At 35.3% G+C, this 16,843-nt stretch overlaps 1 protein-coding gene across 3 annotated transcripts in view; it reads left to right on the top strand.

Annotated features, from left to right (window-relative positions):
• The window catches only part of PARD3B (par-3 family cell polarity regulator beta), a 977,832-nt gene that overhangs the window by 470,643 nt on the left and 490,346 nt on the right, over window positions 1-16,843 (top strand). The window lies entirely within an intron of this gene.

The raw sequence follows: 16,843 nt of genomic DNA, 5'->3' as shown, positions 1-16,843 counted from the left end.
AAAGTGTATGAACATATCACTCTAGACCCACTGCTAACTTAATCACAGCATCTGCAAAGAGATTTATATGATACTATTTTATGGTGAGCAGTTAAGATAGGTATTAAAAGAAATGCATATCTCCTACTTATTTCCCTCTTACCTCAAGATTATTCATTTTGTTGTTCAAATTCTCTCTCTGTCTCTGTCTCTCTCTCTGTCTCTCTCTCTCTCTCTCTCTCTATATATATATATACACATAGTTTATATATATCTATAAGTACTGAAAAATATTTTAGCCTACATTAAAATACAATAAAAACTGAATTAAAAAATGTTTATCCTCCCTTCTGATTTCTGATAAAAGTGTACTGAAATCTCCACCTTTGCTCATAGGTTTGTCAAATTTTGCTTCTAACTTTGTGAGGTTTTGTCTCCTGTATGCTGAGGCTGTTCTTAGCTCTTTACTGTTCATGGTTATTATCATATTGATGTACCCTTTTGTTTAAAGTTCCTCTCTTTATCCATATTAGTAATTTTTAATTAAAATATATTTGGTTTCATACATTTACAACCACCAGCTTGTTTTGATTATAGTTTTCCTTGTGTATTTTTCTATTTCTTTATTTTCATCCTCTCAGTGTGGTTTGACCTTAGGCATGTAGACAACAGGGGCAGAAGGGGTATACAGATAATAGACATTTTTAAATCCACTGTGATTAACTAGGTGTTTAAATAGATTAGTCCAACCTTTTAAAAATTATCATGATTACTGTTCTTTTCAGTCTTATTTCTGATTACCATTGGACTGATAACTCCAGTTTGTTTGTTTTTTTGTTTAAAATCTATAAATTTTATTTATATTGTTTACTTGTTACTTATTAATGTTATCATGGAATAATAAAATTAAAAATAAAGTAAAGAATTTGGAAGTAGATTTAAGCACTGTGGTACAAAAGACAAACTTGGCTGAAATGACCCTGGGGGCTCGCCCTGGGTTACTGAAAAGGCAGCTGGCTAGGACCAGAAGCACGGCCCTCACCATGGGTGGGTGGGGCTGCACTTCAGCCCATTTTCAGTGGGACCAGTGGCTCTCTGGCATCTGCAGCAGGCACAGAAAAACTCCAGAAGCCCCAAATCTCCAGGTTCGAGGCAGCTGGCCTTTGCACGGCACCACAACAAAGGGCTAGATGTCCGCACTCCACTCTGTCAGGTGCCAAGCTGCTTCTCTCTTCCCGCCACTGACAAGGTTACTCTCACACTTAGCCCATAAAAATGTAGGAGTAACAGGGGTATGGGCCCTGTCCTGCGATGCCTCCCTGTGGCATGTTCGGCAGAACACCCTGGTCCCTCCTCATCTTCCCCTGACCCTGTGGCTCTTCTCCCTGCTTCTGTGGCTTAAATTTCCCCAACACCATTCCTTTACCTATCCTCTGTGAGGCTGTGAAGTCCCTGAGCCCTGTTCACTGGTAGGCAGCGACCACTAAAGGATCTGCATGGCAAGCCAGGGCCCAGGGTGTACACTGCCCTAAAAAAACGTACATGTAGATCTCAAAAAATAGAAATATTTTTCTACAGTATAAAGATAACACTAGCAAACCTTATAATTTTTAACAATTTTTAATATTATCTAATACTTAATCTATATTAAAATATCCCCAATTGTCTTCCAAATACTATTTTAAATTTGGATTTAGTCTAAGACCACTTGTCTAATCCAAGACAACACACCCAATTGCCATGCCTTTTACTTCTTTACAGTGCAGAATAGGCTCTCTGTTAACACCGACTTGCAGAAAAAAGCAATCCATTGTCCTTTAGTACATCATTGTTTTATGGATTCGCTTGTTTCCTTGTGATAAGTTGACTTGCTTCTCTAATCCCTGTAGGTTCTGTTAACTGGAAGTTATATCTGAAGGCTTGATTAAATTTAAATAAAGATTTAAATCTTGATTTTAGCAAGATTATATCATAGGTGATATATACTTCTTATGCATCAGACCAAAAAACAGGTAGTAACTGTTTTGTCATGATTCATGACCTAAATTTGATGATTGGATTAAGGTGACAGCCTCATCCTTCCATTGCAAGCATGAATTTGTTCTGCTTGCAGCTGGAAAGTGACTTTCGCTCGTACCACCTCCAGTTACTGTCAGTAGTTTTTATAACACTTGATAATTTTATCCTGATGCAATAATTTCTTTTAGCATTATAATATGACACTTTTCAAATTCTTTCCATTTTTCTACACTTGTAACATTCTTTTATACTGTAATGTTCTTCTCAACTTTCATTCAGAGCTCTTCGATTACTTTGAAATTTAGTTCATAGTAGGATATAGGGAAAAATGCTGTTATTTTTTTACTTTAAATGACTCAGTGATTTTCAAAGTAATTAATTGGTTTTGTAGACATCCCAAAGGGTGACAAATGAGTTTTCTCTGACGTTTTCTTCCTTGAAGAATGTGTTGGATTCAGACTTTCAAAGATGTCGTGTGTATCAGTCACTCAAAGTTCTTTCTGACGCCTCAGCTTTGGTGAGTGGGAAGTCCTTTAGGCTCAATTCTGTGTCCTTGACATGATTTAATTTGTATAAGCTTTCTTACTTTCCACGACTGATTTCCCAGGATTACCTATACCTTCCTCACCACAGACTTGCTGTCAATTTTCTCCTCAAAGATCTGTTGAGGATGCTATGGTCCTGGACCAAAACCCAGGTCCCAGGTGTGCACCTTTGCTCTGAGAACACATTACTTCTGTAGTAGTTTCTGGCCTGGGTTAGAAAATATATGAATGTGTCTATTTAAATCTTAAGTTCAAATCAGTATCTGTAATTCAGCTTTAGCATTCAGTTTAATTTCTTCAATTTTAGTTGCTTTTCTTCACCCTGAAAGTCTTTTTATTTGTTTATTTGTTTGTTTGTTTATTTTATTGGTTATGTTATTATAGTTGTCCTATTTTTTCTCCCCTTTATTCCCCTCCATCCTGTACCCCCCTCCCAACAGCATTCCCCCACCTTAGTTCATGTCCATGGGTCATACATATAAGTTCTTTGATTTCTCCATTCCCCATACTATTCTTAACCTCCCCCTGTCTATTCTGTACCTACCATTTATGCTTCTTATTCCCTGTACCTTTTCCCCCATTCTCTTCCCTCCCCCTTCCTCCTGGTAACCTTCCTAGTGATCTCCATTTCTGTAAAAGTCTTGATTGCTATTAACTTTAACATACTTACTTGATTTATACTATTTTAAAAGTTTCAAAATAAAAGCATTGATATTACTACAAACAAAATAAGATGTACTGTCAAAGTGTTTTGTCTAAAGTCATTTGATCCCTGGCTGGCATGGCTCAGTAGGTTTAGCACCGGCCTGCAAACCAAAGGGCCATTGGTTCGATTCCTAGTCAGGGCACATGCCTGGGTTGCAGGCCAGGTCACCAGCAGGAGGCACTTGAGAGGCAACCACACATTGATGCTTCTCTTTCTTTCACTCTCCCTTTCTCTAAAAAAATAAATAAAATCTTTAAAAAATAAGGTCATGTGAAGTAATCTTTTTCACTTTGTAGTTTATTGTGTATGTGCATGTGTGTGTATGTAGAGAGATCCACAGCTACATGCACAAGGTAATTTTTTAATAAATTTTTGTTATTAAGAATTTGTCTCGCTAAATAGGACTGTCACTTATACACTCTCTATTTGTTGATTAGTACTCTTATGATTCTTGTTCCTATTATCTATAAATATAAGTTCTATCTTTAAAGCTTTTAAAGCTTTAAGCACTCATCATTATCCCTGGTTGGATATCTCAGTTTGTTACTGCATCACCCCAGTACACTGAAGTTGCGGGTGCAGTCCCTGGTCAGGGCATGTATAAGAATCAGTCAGTGAATGCATAGATAAGTGCAATCAACAAATCAATGTTTCTCTCTCTTCCTCCCTTCTTTTCTCACTCTCTCTCTAAAAAAAAATCAAGTAAAAAACACTGGTAGTTAACATTTTAAAGCTATTAGTTAATTACTCATGCCTTTCCATAAATTGCTTTTAAAAAACATCATTGTACTTTCTTGACTATTTCTATGAAAGAAGATAAGGCGAAACATAAACTGTTTTAATTCCCAAAGATGCTTTTAGTTTGCCCTAATTCCTGGATGATAGTTTAGTGGGGTATGAAATTCTAGGTTGACAGCTATTTTTATTTAAAGCTTTAAAAAGATTATTCTTTATCCGCTGTCAATCCATTATCACTGATGCAAGTCTAATTGTCACTCTTTGGTTGAAGGTATGCATTTTCACTTTATTCTTGATGTTTTTCATTTTCAATATTTTTTGTTTGTGTGGTATTTGAGAAACAGTTTCAACCTGAGTACATAGCTCTTCCTTCTCTTCTGAAAATTGATTAGCTATTATCTCAAACTACAGTGATTCTTCGTCATTCTTTTTTACTTTCTTCCTCTGGCATTCATTTTAGACATTCCCTGGGATCTGTCAACCTGTTCTTGTAAAGACCAGGAAGTATATGGCTTGGTCTCCACTTACCACTTTATGTTTCAGGTATGCCGTTGTGTTCATCTTGTTTTTGAATTAAGCTTATCATTTAGAGTTTCTTCTTTTTTTTCATTTTATCTTTTTTTTTCTGTGTACTTTAAGTAAATATGATATCAATTCCTGACGATTCTTCTACCTCTTTGTGGGAAGTCACTAAAGATAGTTTTGAATCAAAGAAATGAGAAAAGTTTCAGTTATGAAACTGAATTACAGAATGAATACTGTGCATTATTAATGGGATATTATACCATAAAACAAAATATTTTTCATTGTATAGAGCAACTATATTAAAATTTTAGATATAAATAAAATGAGTTCTTATATGTCTTGTTATAAATCTATGTAATCCCACACATAAAAGTAAACTTAGTACTTTTTATTTTTTATGAAGAAATAAGATAGTTTGAAGTCTGTGTTTCTATTATAGTAAATCATGTGTATTGAATAATATGTTCAATAATTCTACATTAAGGACTGACCACAAGTCAGTAAACTGTAAACTGTACTTGAGAGTTTAATACAGGGGTAAGCAAAGTAGGTTTACAATGGTGAGTACACAAAACACAAAGGTTTATTTTTATATTATTATTTATTAATTATTATATTATTTATTTGTGTTACAACTGTAAACCTACTTTTGCCCACCCCTGTAAATAAAGTAAGTGAAACTACTAATTAAAAGATAAGAAGAGATACCCCAATTCTATTTTGTGTCACTGGCCCACAACTATAATAGAGCCTACAATTCAGACATTTTAAGATATAAATAACATTTTCTTATTTTGTAAAAGTTAATTTAAATAGGAAAATTAAATGTAATAAGGAAGAAAAAACATTCTTCTCTGTAACTTCATTTATTTACTATTTTAAAATTTATATTATGGCCCTGGCTGGATAGCTCAGTTGGTTAGAGCATTGTTCTGATACACCAAGGTTGCAGGTTCGACCCCTAGGCAGGGAACATACAAGAAGCAACCAATAAATGTCTAAATAAGCAGAACAATAAATCAATGTCTCTCTCCTTTTCTTTCTCTCTCTTTCTCTCAAATTAATCAATGAATTTAAAATATACATATTACTTCCTATGACAGTATTTCTTATTTTAATTATACTACTTCTATTTCATAACAGTGATCATATAGTTTTTAAGAAAAATATCAAATCAAATTATTAAAATTAAAATACTATGAGAATCCAACTCAGTTCATTGATAATAACAGATATGTCCTTTGTGATTTGCCCAGTATATGGTACAATACCTGCTTAGTAAATATCAAATTATAGATACTGTTTTCAAGAGATTTAATGAGTTCTTCATAAATTAAGATATATCTTTAAAATTTTTGAAACTCTGCCCTTGAAATTTAACATAAACATTATTGGCAAAAAAGCTATTAGTGGAAAATAAGAAAGTTAAGATTTAGTTCTCTTGGCTACTTATTCCAATTATCTTTTCATTGCCTCTGCATTAAACAAATGGTTATCTTTGTACACGAAAATTGGCTTCTTTTTAAAATGTAAAATAAAGCTACAATTTATTTTTCTTCTGCATACACAGAATTTTTCAAGTAAACCAATGTGTGTTCTCTTAAAAATCATCCTCCTATGACTTAAAGTTGTGTTACACATAACATGGGTTCTGGCATTGTCCTGCTGTGGTAAATTTTGAAAAGAAAGAAAAAGAAAACTTAATTGGTTTGAAGTAAGAGACCAAGATAAAACTAGAATAAAATTAAAAGGAGCTTAGACAACATTTCATATCATGCTATTTTGGGGAAAAAAAGAAAAGTCCAAATGTGTATAGTAACCTTGAGTCTTTGTAGTAAGTCTGTAGACATTATCGGATCAATCTAAATTGAGTTAGTGTGTATGTGGTAGGCAGAAACTGGTGGAAATTAGTTTATCTTCTCCAGACTCTTTCTGTTTTCTTTGTACAAAATGGAATAAATTCGTTTTTAGACCTGATTAAGTTTCTCTGTTGCTTTTTCCCTCCTTCCCTAAAAGAGCAAGGGTAGTCCATCCCCTGTTAGATTCACACCAACAATCAGAACAAGACACCATTAAAAAGCCCTAGGCACATGCGTGACATTTGTCGCTGGAAAGATATGTTGAATACAAAACCTAAAGCAGTTCCAAGCAAGGAATATGAACAATTATTCCCTAATGCTTTTTAGTTTCATTGGTTATAAACAATGTACTGAAGCCACAGGTATGATTCTCCTGATAGCCATACATGCCAGCAACCTAACCTGCAGATACTCCTCTCCGTTTTATTAACAGCATCAGTTAATAAACAAACAGATGAGCTGCTCCCGAGCTAATCTTAGTGGACATTTATTGACCTCGTTTATTTGTAAAAACCCACTGTTTCTCTTACGTCAATGTGGGGCTCTTTTTTCCTCAGTGGATGCACTAGCTATGGCGCTTCTGATTTGTAAGCTTGGATTTTATTTAAAATATTTGAGTCAAAAAGTCTTGATTTGTGTAATGCTTTCTGAAATAATTTTATTAATAGGAAAATTGTTTGAATAAAAACAAAAACTTATGATTTGCAAATAAATACTTTAAAGGAACTTTTATTTAATCAGCTGTTATGGTTAGAATTCCACATATTGTGTAACACATTTGCACATATGAAGAAGTACCTACTCATTTGAATTCCTAGAAGTTGGTAATATGGAAGAGCATTATCTATCTTGTGGAATTTTAAAGCAGAGCTTAATATTGGTTTATGTAACTATTTAAGAAAAACTATCATATGTTGTCTATTGGCTATTTCATCCAGGATGAATAGTGACTTACCCTCCTAGAAAACAGTGCTGATTTAGTGGTTCCGGCCTCTGCATCATTTCTGGCGGAAACACTGTGATCGGGTGAACCCCTAGTTACATGGCTGCCTGGTGTATCAGAAACGTTAGCAGCAGCTATTCCATCGCAGGGCTCTTTACATCACAAAATCTATGATGTTCAAAGTCTGGCTTCCCTTTAAGCTGGAAACAGGGGCACCCACAGTCTCAGATGGCCCTTTTGTTTCATGCACACTCAAACAAAAAAAAAAAATTAAACAGCCAGCTCTCCAATTTATTTCTTAATAAAAACAATCTTCCGAGACTCCATATTTTCCTAGGTCATTTAGACAAATGTTGCTCTACATCAAAATATAATTAAATGATACATTATCAGTTTAAATTGCAATTTTTGGTGTATTGTTTCGGAATAATTGTGATTTATAGTGCTCCTGACTGCTTTTATAATTGTTAAGTGTTCTGTAGCTCACTGAATGTTTTTAACTTTGTCCTGGTGCCCAAAGGCAAAAATTGCCATGTAACTCAAACTCATTAATAAACAGTATTTTCATATTACTCTGGAATAAAGAGGACAATATAGGATGGCTTTTTAAAATTGTTGCTACTTAAAATTTAATGTGGCTTTGAATGGGGCATTCCACATAATGTCTTACAATGGCAGTCGCTTCTACCCCTATAGATATTTCACACCAAATTTCACAGAGAAAAAATGTTCGAGAGCTTCAAGGAAGCCGGACAATGAATTTTAGGGGGGGAGGGGTTCATTAAATGTATAATTTATGTACTAGTAAACTTTGGTTACGTGTTTGTAAAGATTTTTTCCCCAATGATTATGGTAGAAAAATGAGTTTTTTTAAATGAAATGATCAAACTCATCTAGATTAAAAAATGTTATAATTTATAGATAGAAAGTCCAAGTGAGCTCAATAACATTTTAATTCACCCTGAAAAAAAAGGGAAAAAACTTCCAAACACACATGAAGAAACATAAGCCTGTGGGATTTTAAAGTTTAACTTATTTCCAAGAAAATGAGAAATGGTACCTCTTTTTGTGACTATTTTCTTATAAAAAATAAATTCATAAATGTTAACCCCAGGTGCCATATCTATGAGATTTCTGAGTACAGTTTTTCTGATATAATATCATAGCCAAGACAACTCTCCAAGGACTTAGAGATTTTACTTGACCTCTACAGTTAAATTTTTTTATAAACAAATGCTTCTGCTTTGTATTGTCATTCATACTATGCATCAAAATTTAACCATTATTATAGCACTCATACTTAAAAAACATAAAAACTAAAATTCATACATCATAAATATAAAATACCCCATGCCAACAATGAACATAGCTTGTAATTATATAAAGCTATGAAGTTATATGAGTATTTTATTAAGTAGCAAATTTTCTTTTATATAATTAACAGGGAAAATCACAATAATTAATTTTTAAACCTTTGGTCTTACCTAATTTCATGACACTGATGGTTCAGTAATTGACTCTTAAAGTGTTAGAAAAGGCAACGAGAAAGCTAAAAACTAAAAATGTGGCCCTCAAATTAGATAAGTAGCTTAAATTACCCAAGATGTTGAATACCCTGATGTGCAGTGCAGAAGTAAAGCCGTCTGGTTGACATCTCAGCTGGCCAAGTCTTGTATTATACAACTACACTATGCAACTAACAAAATCAATGAAGCCAGTGAAAACCATTGGTCTCCAGTGCACTAAAAAACCTCAATTATTTGGCTATTGGGACTTTAAGAATATTTTAAACTATTAGCTAGTAAATTGTAGGAATTACCCTTTACAGAGTCAGGACCACATGCTACGAGAACTTCAGACTGGATCCCAGTTTGATAATCGTTAATATATACTTCTCATGCAATATACGTAGTTTAGGAGTTCTCAGCGTGTGTTCCAGAGATTTCTAGTTCTCTAGATGGTCCCAGTTCAAATAAGATGGGGAATGCTGCACATTACGTTCCCTCCATGGGGGCTCACAATGTAGCAAATTAAAAATCCTGAGAAGTATTATATAAAAAATTTATATAATTTAAACTAGTGTTTCCCAAATTTATTTGACTGTAAGACTCGTTTTGCAAGTGCGATCTGTTAGCCCACAGAAATACCAGTCTTATTACATCTCACTAATAACACCAAAAATAAACCCTGAATCTAGCCCCCCGGTTGCACATGGTTTAATTAATTGCCAATTAAAATAACATATCTAGATGTAGTCAACAAGTGATTTGGGAGCAAGGGGAGGAGTATTGTTATTTATGAGAAATCTCTAAAACCATTGTGCTTGAAAGGGCTGAGGAATTGACTTCATTTGGGACTGTGAGCAAACTGAAGTTCTTTTTTGGACTTTGTTTTTTCTGTTTATCAGTTAAAGAGGTCAAACAGTCTTCTTTGGGTTTGTTTTGTTTTCCTTTCTTAAGAACCATGGTGTAGAAATAAAAAAAAATGGTTAACAATTTTGTCAACACCATCTTGCATGCTTTCTTAGTATTTTTTAGCTGTTTGACCTTAGAGGCGGCCAGTGGAGTTCCCTCCTTTACTATGTAGTTCTGTGAATGATCTCTCATACTTGAAGAAGCCAGGAATGAGGAGTCATTCCCTCTGCTCCCTAAATCTTCTTGTTAATGAAATTTTAAATGATTTCCAAATAAATTAAAACTAGTTCAAAGATCTCTTAGAGAATAATTGAGAGAGGTGACTGAGAAATAATAGCAACGGAGAAACTTGAGGTGAATATACACTTGGGGATAGGTTACAGAAAATAAAAACATTGCCTGGCTGGTGTAGCTCAGTGGATTGAGCATGGCCTGTGAACCAAAGGGTTGCTGGTTCAATTCCCAGTCAGGGCCCATGCCTGGGTTGTGGACTAGATCCCCAGTGTGGGCTACACGAGAGGCAACCACACACTGATGTTTTTCTCCCTCTTTTTCTCCCTCCCCCTCTCTCTAAAAATAAATAAATAAGAGAATAGTTTTAAAATCATAAAAATAAAGAAAAGGACATTAAGGAATAACATGTATTTAAAGCAATTGTTCTGTTGAATACCCACCTTCACAGCTCATTTTCTTATTCAAACGGTAAAAGAGTGGCCGTAGGAAGTTAGCGTTCGGGTGGAGAAGAAGTACGTGAAGGGACAGGACACGCAGGAACTTGGTCCACTGTCCTAATGCAAAGGCGGTATTTGCGTTCGTCCCACATTGAGCTCACCTAGTGATTAAAAGTGTACCTCTGATTCTTGACTTAGCAGTTAGGAATTACTTCATTGAGATTTTGACCCCACAATTAGTTAATATATGTATTATAACATACATGGTTTCCAAAAAGGGAATTTTATGTGAATCAGAGTGAAGTATAGTTTATCTGGTTAAATGTGATAGTTTATTTTGGTTAAGGTAGAGTTTATTCAGGTTAAATGTTTGACCTCAACTAATTAGGAGCCATAAAGGCTTTGGTTAATAAGTTAAGGCATCAAAAAGTCTGACTGTTTATAACTTAGTTTTGCTCTTTTTACTTGATATAACAATTTTGTATTTTAAGTTCACTGTGTGGCTATTGCTGCATCTCTCCCCGTAATTTTTATTACTTGCAGTTTTCCTTTTAAGGTTTCAGGTGAGAATATTTCTTTTCCTAAAGACGAGCCAATTCTTTGGGGTTTTGTTTTGATTTTTTCCTTAGTAATTTCTCTTTCTCTTCCACTCAATAAATATTATTAAGTTCAGAATATATTAAAAGTATTCTTTTCACAATAGTATTCTGCTAAGGTAGAAATTCAAAGTAAATGTGACTTTGTTCATTTTAAATTGTAGTATTTTACTTTTTAATTCATAGAATAGTGTGGTGAATGTAAAGTGTGTTTGTAATGTATTGACACCACCTCCATGGGGGGTGTTCTCTCTCTGCAATTCTGTAGTTTCCTATTAGATAATATTAGTTACTCACTTGTAACTCATAGTGTGCAGCAGACATTGTGTGACTTCCGAGTCCAGGTCCTAAAAGGCCACACAGTGTCCACCTGATTCCCTTGGGAAACTCATTTGAGAGTAACCCAGGTGCCAGGGAGAAGTTCTATCACTTTGAGTCCATCGGGGTGGAAAGGCCATGTCTGCACACTTTTGATTGACAACCAGGCAGAGCTTCCAGTGCCCAGGTTGCATAAACCGCAAGTGGAGTGAGTGCACCATTGCGGATGCCCAGACCTGCAGCCTTGGCCGTGGCCCTAGCCTACATCTCACTGCAGCCTTATAAAAGACTCCAAGTGAGAGCTGCCCGCTTCAACCCATAGACCTGGGGAATATAAATATGTAAGCAAATGTGCACATTGTTCTACGCCATTCAGTTTGGGGATGATTTGTTATAAAATAGTAACCAGGACAAGTAGGTTTATTAAATTAGATCTGTTGTTACAGAAATAACATATTACAAAAGATAATCCTGATTTTGAGCTTAACCCATTATATTACTACCTTGTAAATTAATCTTTAGAAATTAACAGTATGTTCTTCTGATAATACATGATTAATATGTATTGAAAATGTACATCAAAAAGGCATATTTCAAAACAAAAATACTTGATATAATTATGCTAGAGTGAAAGCTGAAAGGCTATAGACTTTAATTTTCATTGAATTATAAAATCACAGGCAATTGCCTTAGCTTATATTTTAGGATTCTAAGAGATTTTGTGTGATGGTGTCTTAGTGTAGTCATTTCTCAATGAGATCATCTTGCAGAGTCATGGTGGAGATTAGAAGTCCTCAGGCTCTCACTTGGAGCCTTTTGCTTCTTTAATGTACCTTTTGTAGTACTTACATTATAGAAGTAATATACTCACATGCTAAACAGTTATACAAAAAAAAACTAAAATGAATGTTGGCCTCCCTGACTCCTATTCGGTCCCAATCCCAAAGGCAAACCCTAAGCTTGCTCACAGTTGCTGTTATTCCTCTTTTTTTGGTGGCTATCATATAGCTTTAAACTAATTATTATATCAGTCCCCTCTCTTGATATGTCAAGTTCATATAATGTAATGCCTGCCCTTGTCTACCTGCTATCATAGATGAAGGATTTCATATACCTGACCCTCTCTTCTCCACTCACCTCTTCTACTTCCTGTTGGTTAACATACAATTTTCAGGTTAATGCCTATCTTTCCCCTAATGGTTGCCTCTATAGCTTCAAATAATGTACTTAAACATATACTTCTTGATTCACTGATCATAGGCAATATAGCTTAAGCTTTACTATGAAAAAGAAAAAAACCAGAATCACTTTTCTGTATTGAAATTTTTCTTAATTTATTACTGTATTTGTGTTATTATTTTTACCCCAAAACTCTTCTACTGTTAATAAATATTTGTATTATTTCTACTTCAAAACTGTTATTAATAATGCCACCATGAATGCTCCTGCCTTGTCTTTTGGTGCACAGATACACACGTTTTGTTGAGTCTGTGCACTTAGAAGTCGAAGGCTGTGCGCAGGTTAGATTCTCGCAGGGCTGCCCCAAACCGCACCCGCACCCGCACTAAAACAGCAGGCCTTCCACAGCCTGTCCTGCAGCTGGTGTGTCTGGCTTCCTCATTTCTAGCCGTTCTGATCGATTACGTGGTGGTGTCAAATTAGGGTTGAATTTGTCTTTGCTGTGTGATTACTGAGATTGAACACTTTTTCATATGTGTATTAGCCATATTTTTATCTTTTTCTATGAAGTACCTATTTGGATCCCTTGCCTGTATGTCTATTGAATTTCTTGTTTCTCTTCTCTTTTATGTTGACTTGTAGGTTTTCTTTATGTGTTTTCTAGAAAAACCCTTTTATTGAAAATATGTGTTGCAGATATCTGTGGCTTGCTGTTTTCACGCTCTGTGTGGTGTCTTTTGATGAAGAGTCACTTAATGGGGTTCAATTTATCAGTCTTTTACTTTAGAAATAGTGCTTTTTTGTCCTGTCCAATATGTCTTTTCCTATCCCAAAATAGCTCATATATTCTTCTTTGTTGTTTCTGAGAAACTTTATTATTGTTGCTATTCATTTTTAACTTTATAATCTACCTGTAATTTATTATTTTCTGTGGTGTAAACTAGAGGTCTTTTTTCTTATGTTTATGCACATTTGACCCAGCATCATTTTATTTTTAACAGCAAAAAAATAATTTTACTTACTCCTTCCCAACTATAGTATTTTTAGTCCCTTTCCGCTATAACCGCACTGGTTCCAGTGTTGAATAGAAGTGGCAAGAACAGATGTTCTGTCAGCTTCCCAGTGTTAGGTAGGAAGCATTCAGTCTGTAGCCATTAAATATGTTCCATCTAGGTTTTTCATAGATTACCCTTGTTGGGTTGAGGAAGTTGCCTCTATGCCTAAAATTCCAAGAGTTTTTAATCCTGAAAACTCTTTTTTTGTATCTCTCTTTTCTGTTCTGTTAACATGGTGAATTATGTTGATAGATTGTTAAATGTAAAATCAAGCTTGTATTTCAGGTGACCTCATTTGATGAAGATATCAATACATTATCCTTTGTCTATATTGCTGGATTAAATGTGATAATGTTTTATTAAAATTGTTACATCTTTGTTTATGGGGAATATTGGTCTATGCTTTTCTTTTTGGGGTAATGTCTTTGTATGATCTTGTTTTCAGAATAATTCTGGTTTCATGAAATGAGTTAGGAAGTATTCCCTGCTTCTCTATTTCTTTTTTTTTATTATTTTATTTAGTTATTTTTCAAGTACAGTTTTTTGTCTATTTCTCCCATCCCAGCCTCCCCCGCCCCGTGCTCCCCACCTCCCTCCCATTTCCACCCCCCTTAGTTCTCTTCCCTGTGTCCTTCCTATTTGTTCCCCCAAATCCCTCCCCCATTTTTCCCTTAAATTCCCTTCCCTCTCCCCTCTCTATTTCTGAAAAAGTTTTGTAGGAATGGTATTATTTCTTCCTAATATGCATGTGGTGTAGTCATCTGGGCCAGTACTGGTCTTTGTGGGAGGGTTTTTAGATTGAAATTCTTTATATGACACAGAGCCTTTTAAGTTCTATATTTCTATTGAGTCAGTGTTGGTAATTTGTGTCATTCAAGAAATGTGTCAGTTTCACTGAAGTAGACAGATGTATTGCCATAAGTAATATTCATGTTTATTTTTCTTTAACTGTCCATGGCATCTATAATGGTATTCCCTCGTTCATTCCAGACATTGGTAATTGGTGTCTTCTCACTTACTTTCTAAATTATTCTGGCTAGCAATTTGTTTATTTTATTTATCTTTTCAAAGGATTTGCTTTAGATTTAATTAATATTTCTCTATCACATATATTTTCTGTTTTATTAGTTTTCATTCTTACTTTTACTCTTTTCTTTCTTCTTACCTTGCCCTTCCTTAGCTTTTTATAGTGGAAGCTTAGATTATTTATTTTAGAAGAGGTTACTTAAACAGCTTAAGACCAATAATATGAAATCTTTGCTTAAATGAACAATATATTACCAGAGCACTTTTAAGAAAAATTAAAACCCCAAATTAGACGTATGATTATAAAAGAAATTGAACTAAAAGATAACACATATCCATTTAAAAAGGGGGTGGTCCCAGAGTGTTTATTGGTGATAGTCACCCAGGCCCTCATGGGTAGATAATCTCAGTAGTAAAACAATGATTTGAAAGAATAGAAAAAAGAAAAAAAGAATTTTTTAACTTATTCTGTTAGTATATCTTTACTATATTCTTAATATAAAAGCTAGGTAAGTATGGTATGAAAAGAGCAAATTATGGACTGATTTCACTTATGAAAATCAACATCATGATAGGAAAGGAACAACCTATGGTTTTAAAAACCTCAGCCAGTTCATTATCAATACCCTCTTTTTTGTTCTTAATGTCATCTATTTGTGCTTCCTGTTTTTCATTTCTTTCTCTTCCTCAGTCTTACCAATGGCTTTTCTGTTTTCTTTTTTTTTACTATTTTTTTAGATCCAAGTTTTTGGCTTTGAAGTTTTAAGCTGTGGTTTTATTTTCTATTTCATTTTTCTTGTTTGCTTTTGTATTTGTTATTATTCTTCCTTTCTTTGGGCTTATTCTTTAATCTTAAGCCTCATTTTTTACTTTTTAAAAACACTTTATGCCCTGGCTAATGTGGCTCAGTGGATTGAGTGCCAGCCTGTGAACCAAAGGGTTGCTGGTTTAATTCCCAGTCAGGGCACGCATCTGGGTTTCAGGCCAGGTTCCCAGTATGGGGCACATGAGAGGCAACCACACACTGATATTTCTCACCCTCTCTATCCCCCTCCCATCCCTCTCTAAAAATAAATAAATAAAATTAAAAAAAATACTTAGGAAAAAACCAATTGATGTAGCTCAGTGGATTGAGTGCAGACCTGTGAACGAAAGGGTTGCCTGTTTGAGACCCAGTCAGGGCACATGCCCTGGGTTGCAGGTCAGGTCCCTGATAGGGGGCATGCAAGAGGCAACCACACACTGATGTTTCTCTTTCTCTCTCTCTCCCTCCCTCCCTCCCCCTCTCTCTAAAAATAAATAAGTAAAATCTTTAAAAAATAATTTTAAAAATACTTCTAAAAAACACTTTTACCCTCTGTATTAATGGAAGTTTTAAATATGCACAGAAGTAGAACAGACTTCCGCCAAGATGGAGGCGTAGGTGGAAATACTTCACCTTCTCCCACAACCAAATCTAAAAACAATAAAGTTTTAGCAACAATAAACACAGCCAAACCACAGAAAATTGAACAATATGGAGTCCGACGATAACAAACTACTCAGCTAGACCTGTAAGAGGGGCAGAGCTAGCAGTGGAGCAGGTTGGGCAAAATAGAGCCCCAGACCCAGGCAGCCAAGGGCGAATCCCAGGTGTGGGGTAGCAACGGGCGGACCCAGTGAAGGCACAAGGTGGCAGGCTGACCTCGGTCACACATTCAAGCGCAGATAAACCAGCAAAGGAGTGAGCAGTGAGACAGATCGAGCAGGCCCCAGTGGTGAGAAGAAGCAGAGGGGACTGCTATTGCTCCCTCTCTGACCCTGCCCCCACATACAGCATCATAAACTAGCGACCTGGGTAGCTCCACGCTGGTGAACCCCTGAGGCTCCTCTCCTCATACATAACAGGCACAAACAGATCAAAACATGGCTCAAGAACAACTCAGAGCCCCAGAGCCCATAAATCTAAGCAAACAAGAAATTGCCAGTCTATCAGATGCACAGTTTAAAACACTGATGACCAGGATGCTCACAGAACTGGTTGATTTTAGCCACAAATTAGAGGAACATATAAGGCTAAATTAATTGAAATGAAGAGAAATGCACAGGAAAGTAATAGTGATGGAAAGGAAACTGGGACTCAAATCAAAGGAGTGGACCAGAAGGTAGAAAAAAATGACCAAACAGAAAAGGATGAAGAAACAAGAATTCAAAAAAATGAGGAGAGGCTTAGGAACCTCCAGGACATCTTTAAACATTCCAACATCCTAATTATAGGGGTACCAGAAGGG

Source organism: Artibeus jamaicensis, unplaced genomic scaffold (genome assembly GCF_021234435.1).
Source record: "Artibeus jamaicensis isolate MK-2021 breed Jamaican fruit bat unplaced genomic scaffold, CSHL_Jam_final contig_1015, whole genome shotgun sequence".
Lineage (NCBI taxonomy): Eukaryota > Metazoa > Chordata > Mammalia > Chiroptera > Phyllostomidae > Artibeus > Artibeus jamaicensis.
This window is presented reverse-complemented; position numbering and strand designations above follow the sequence as displayed.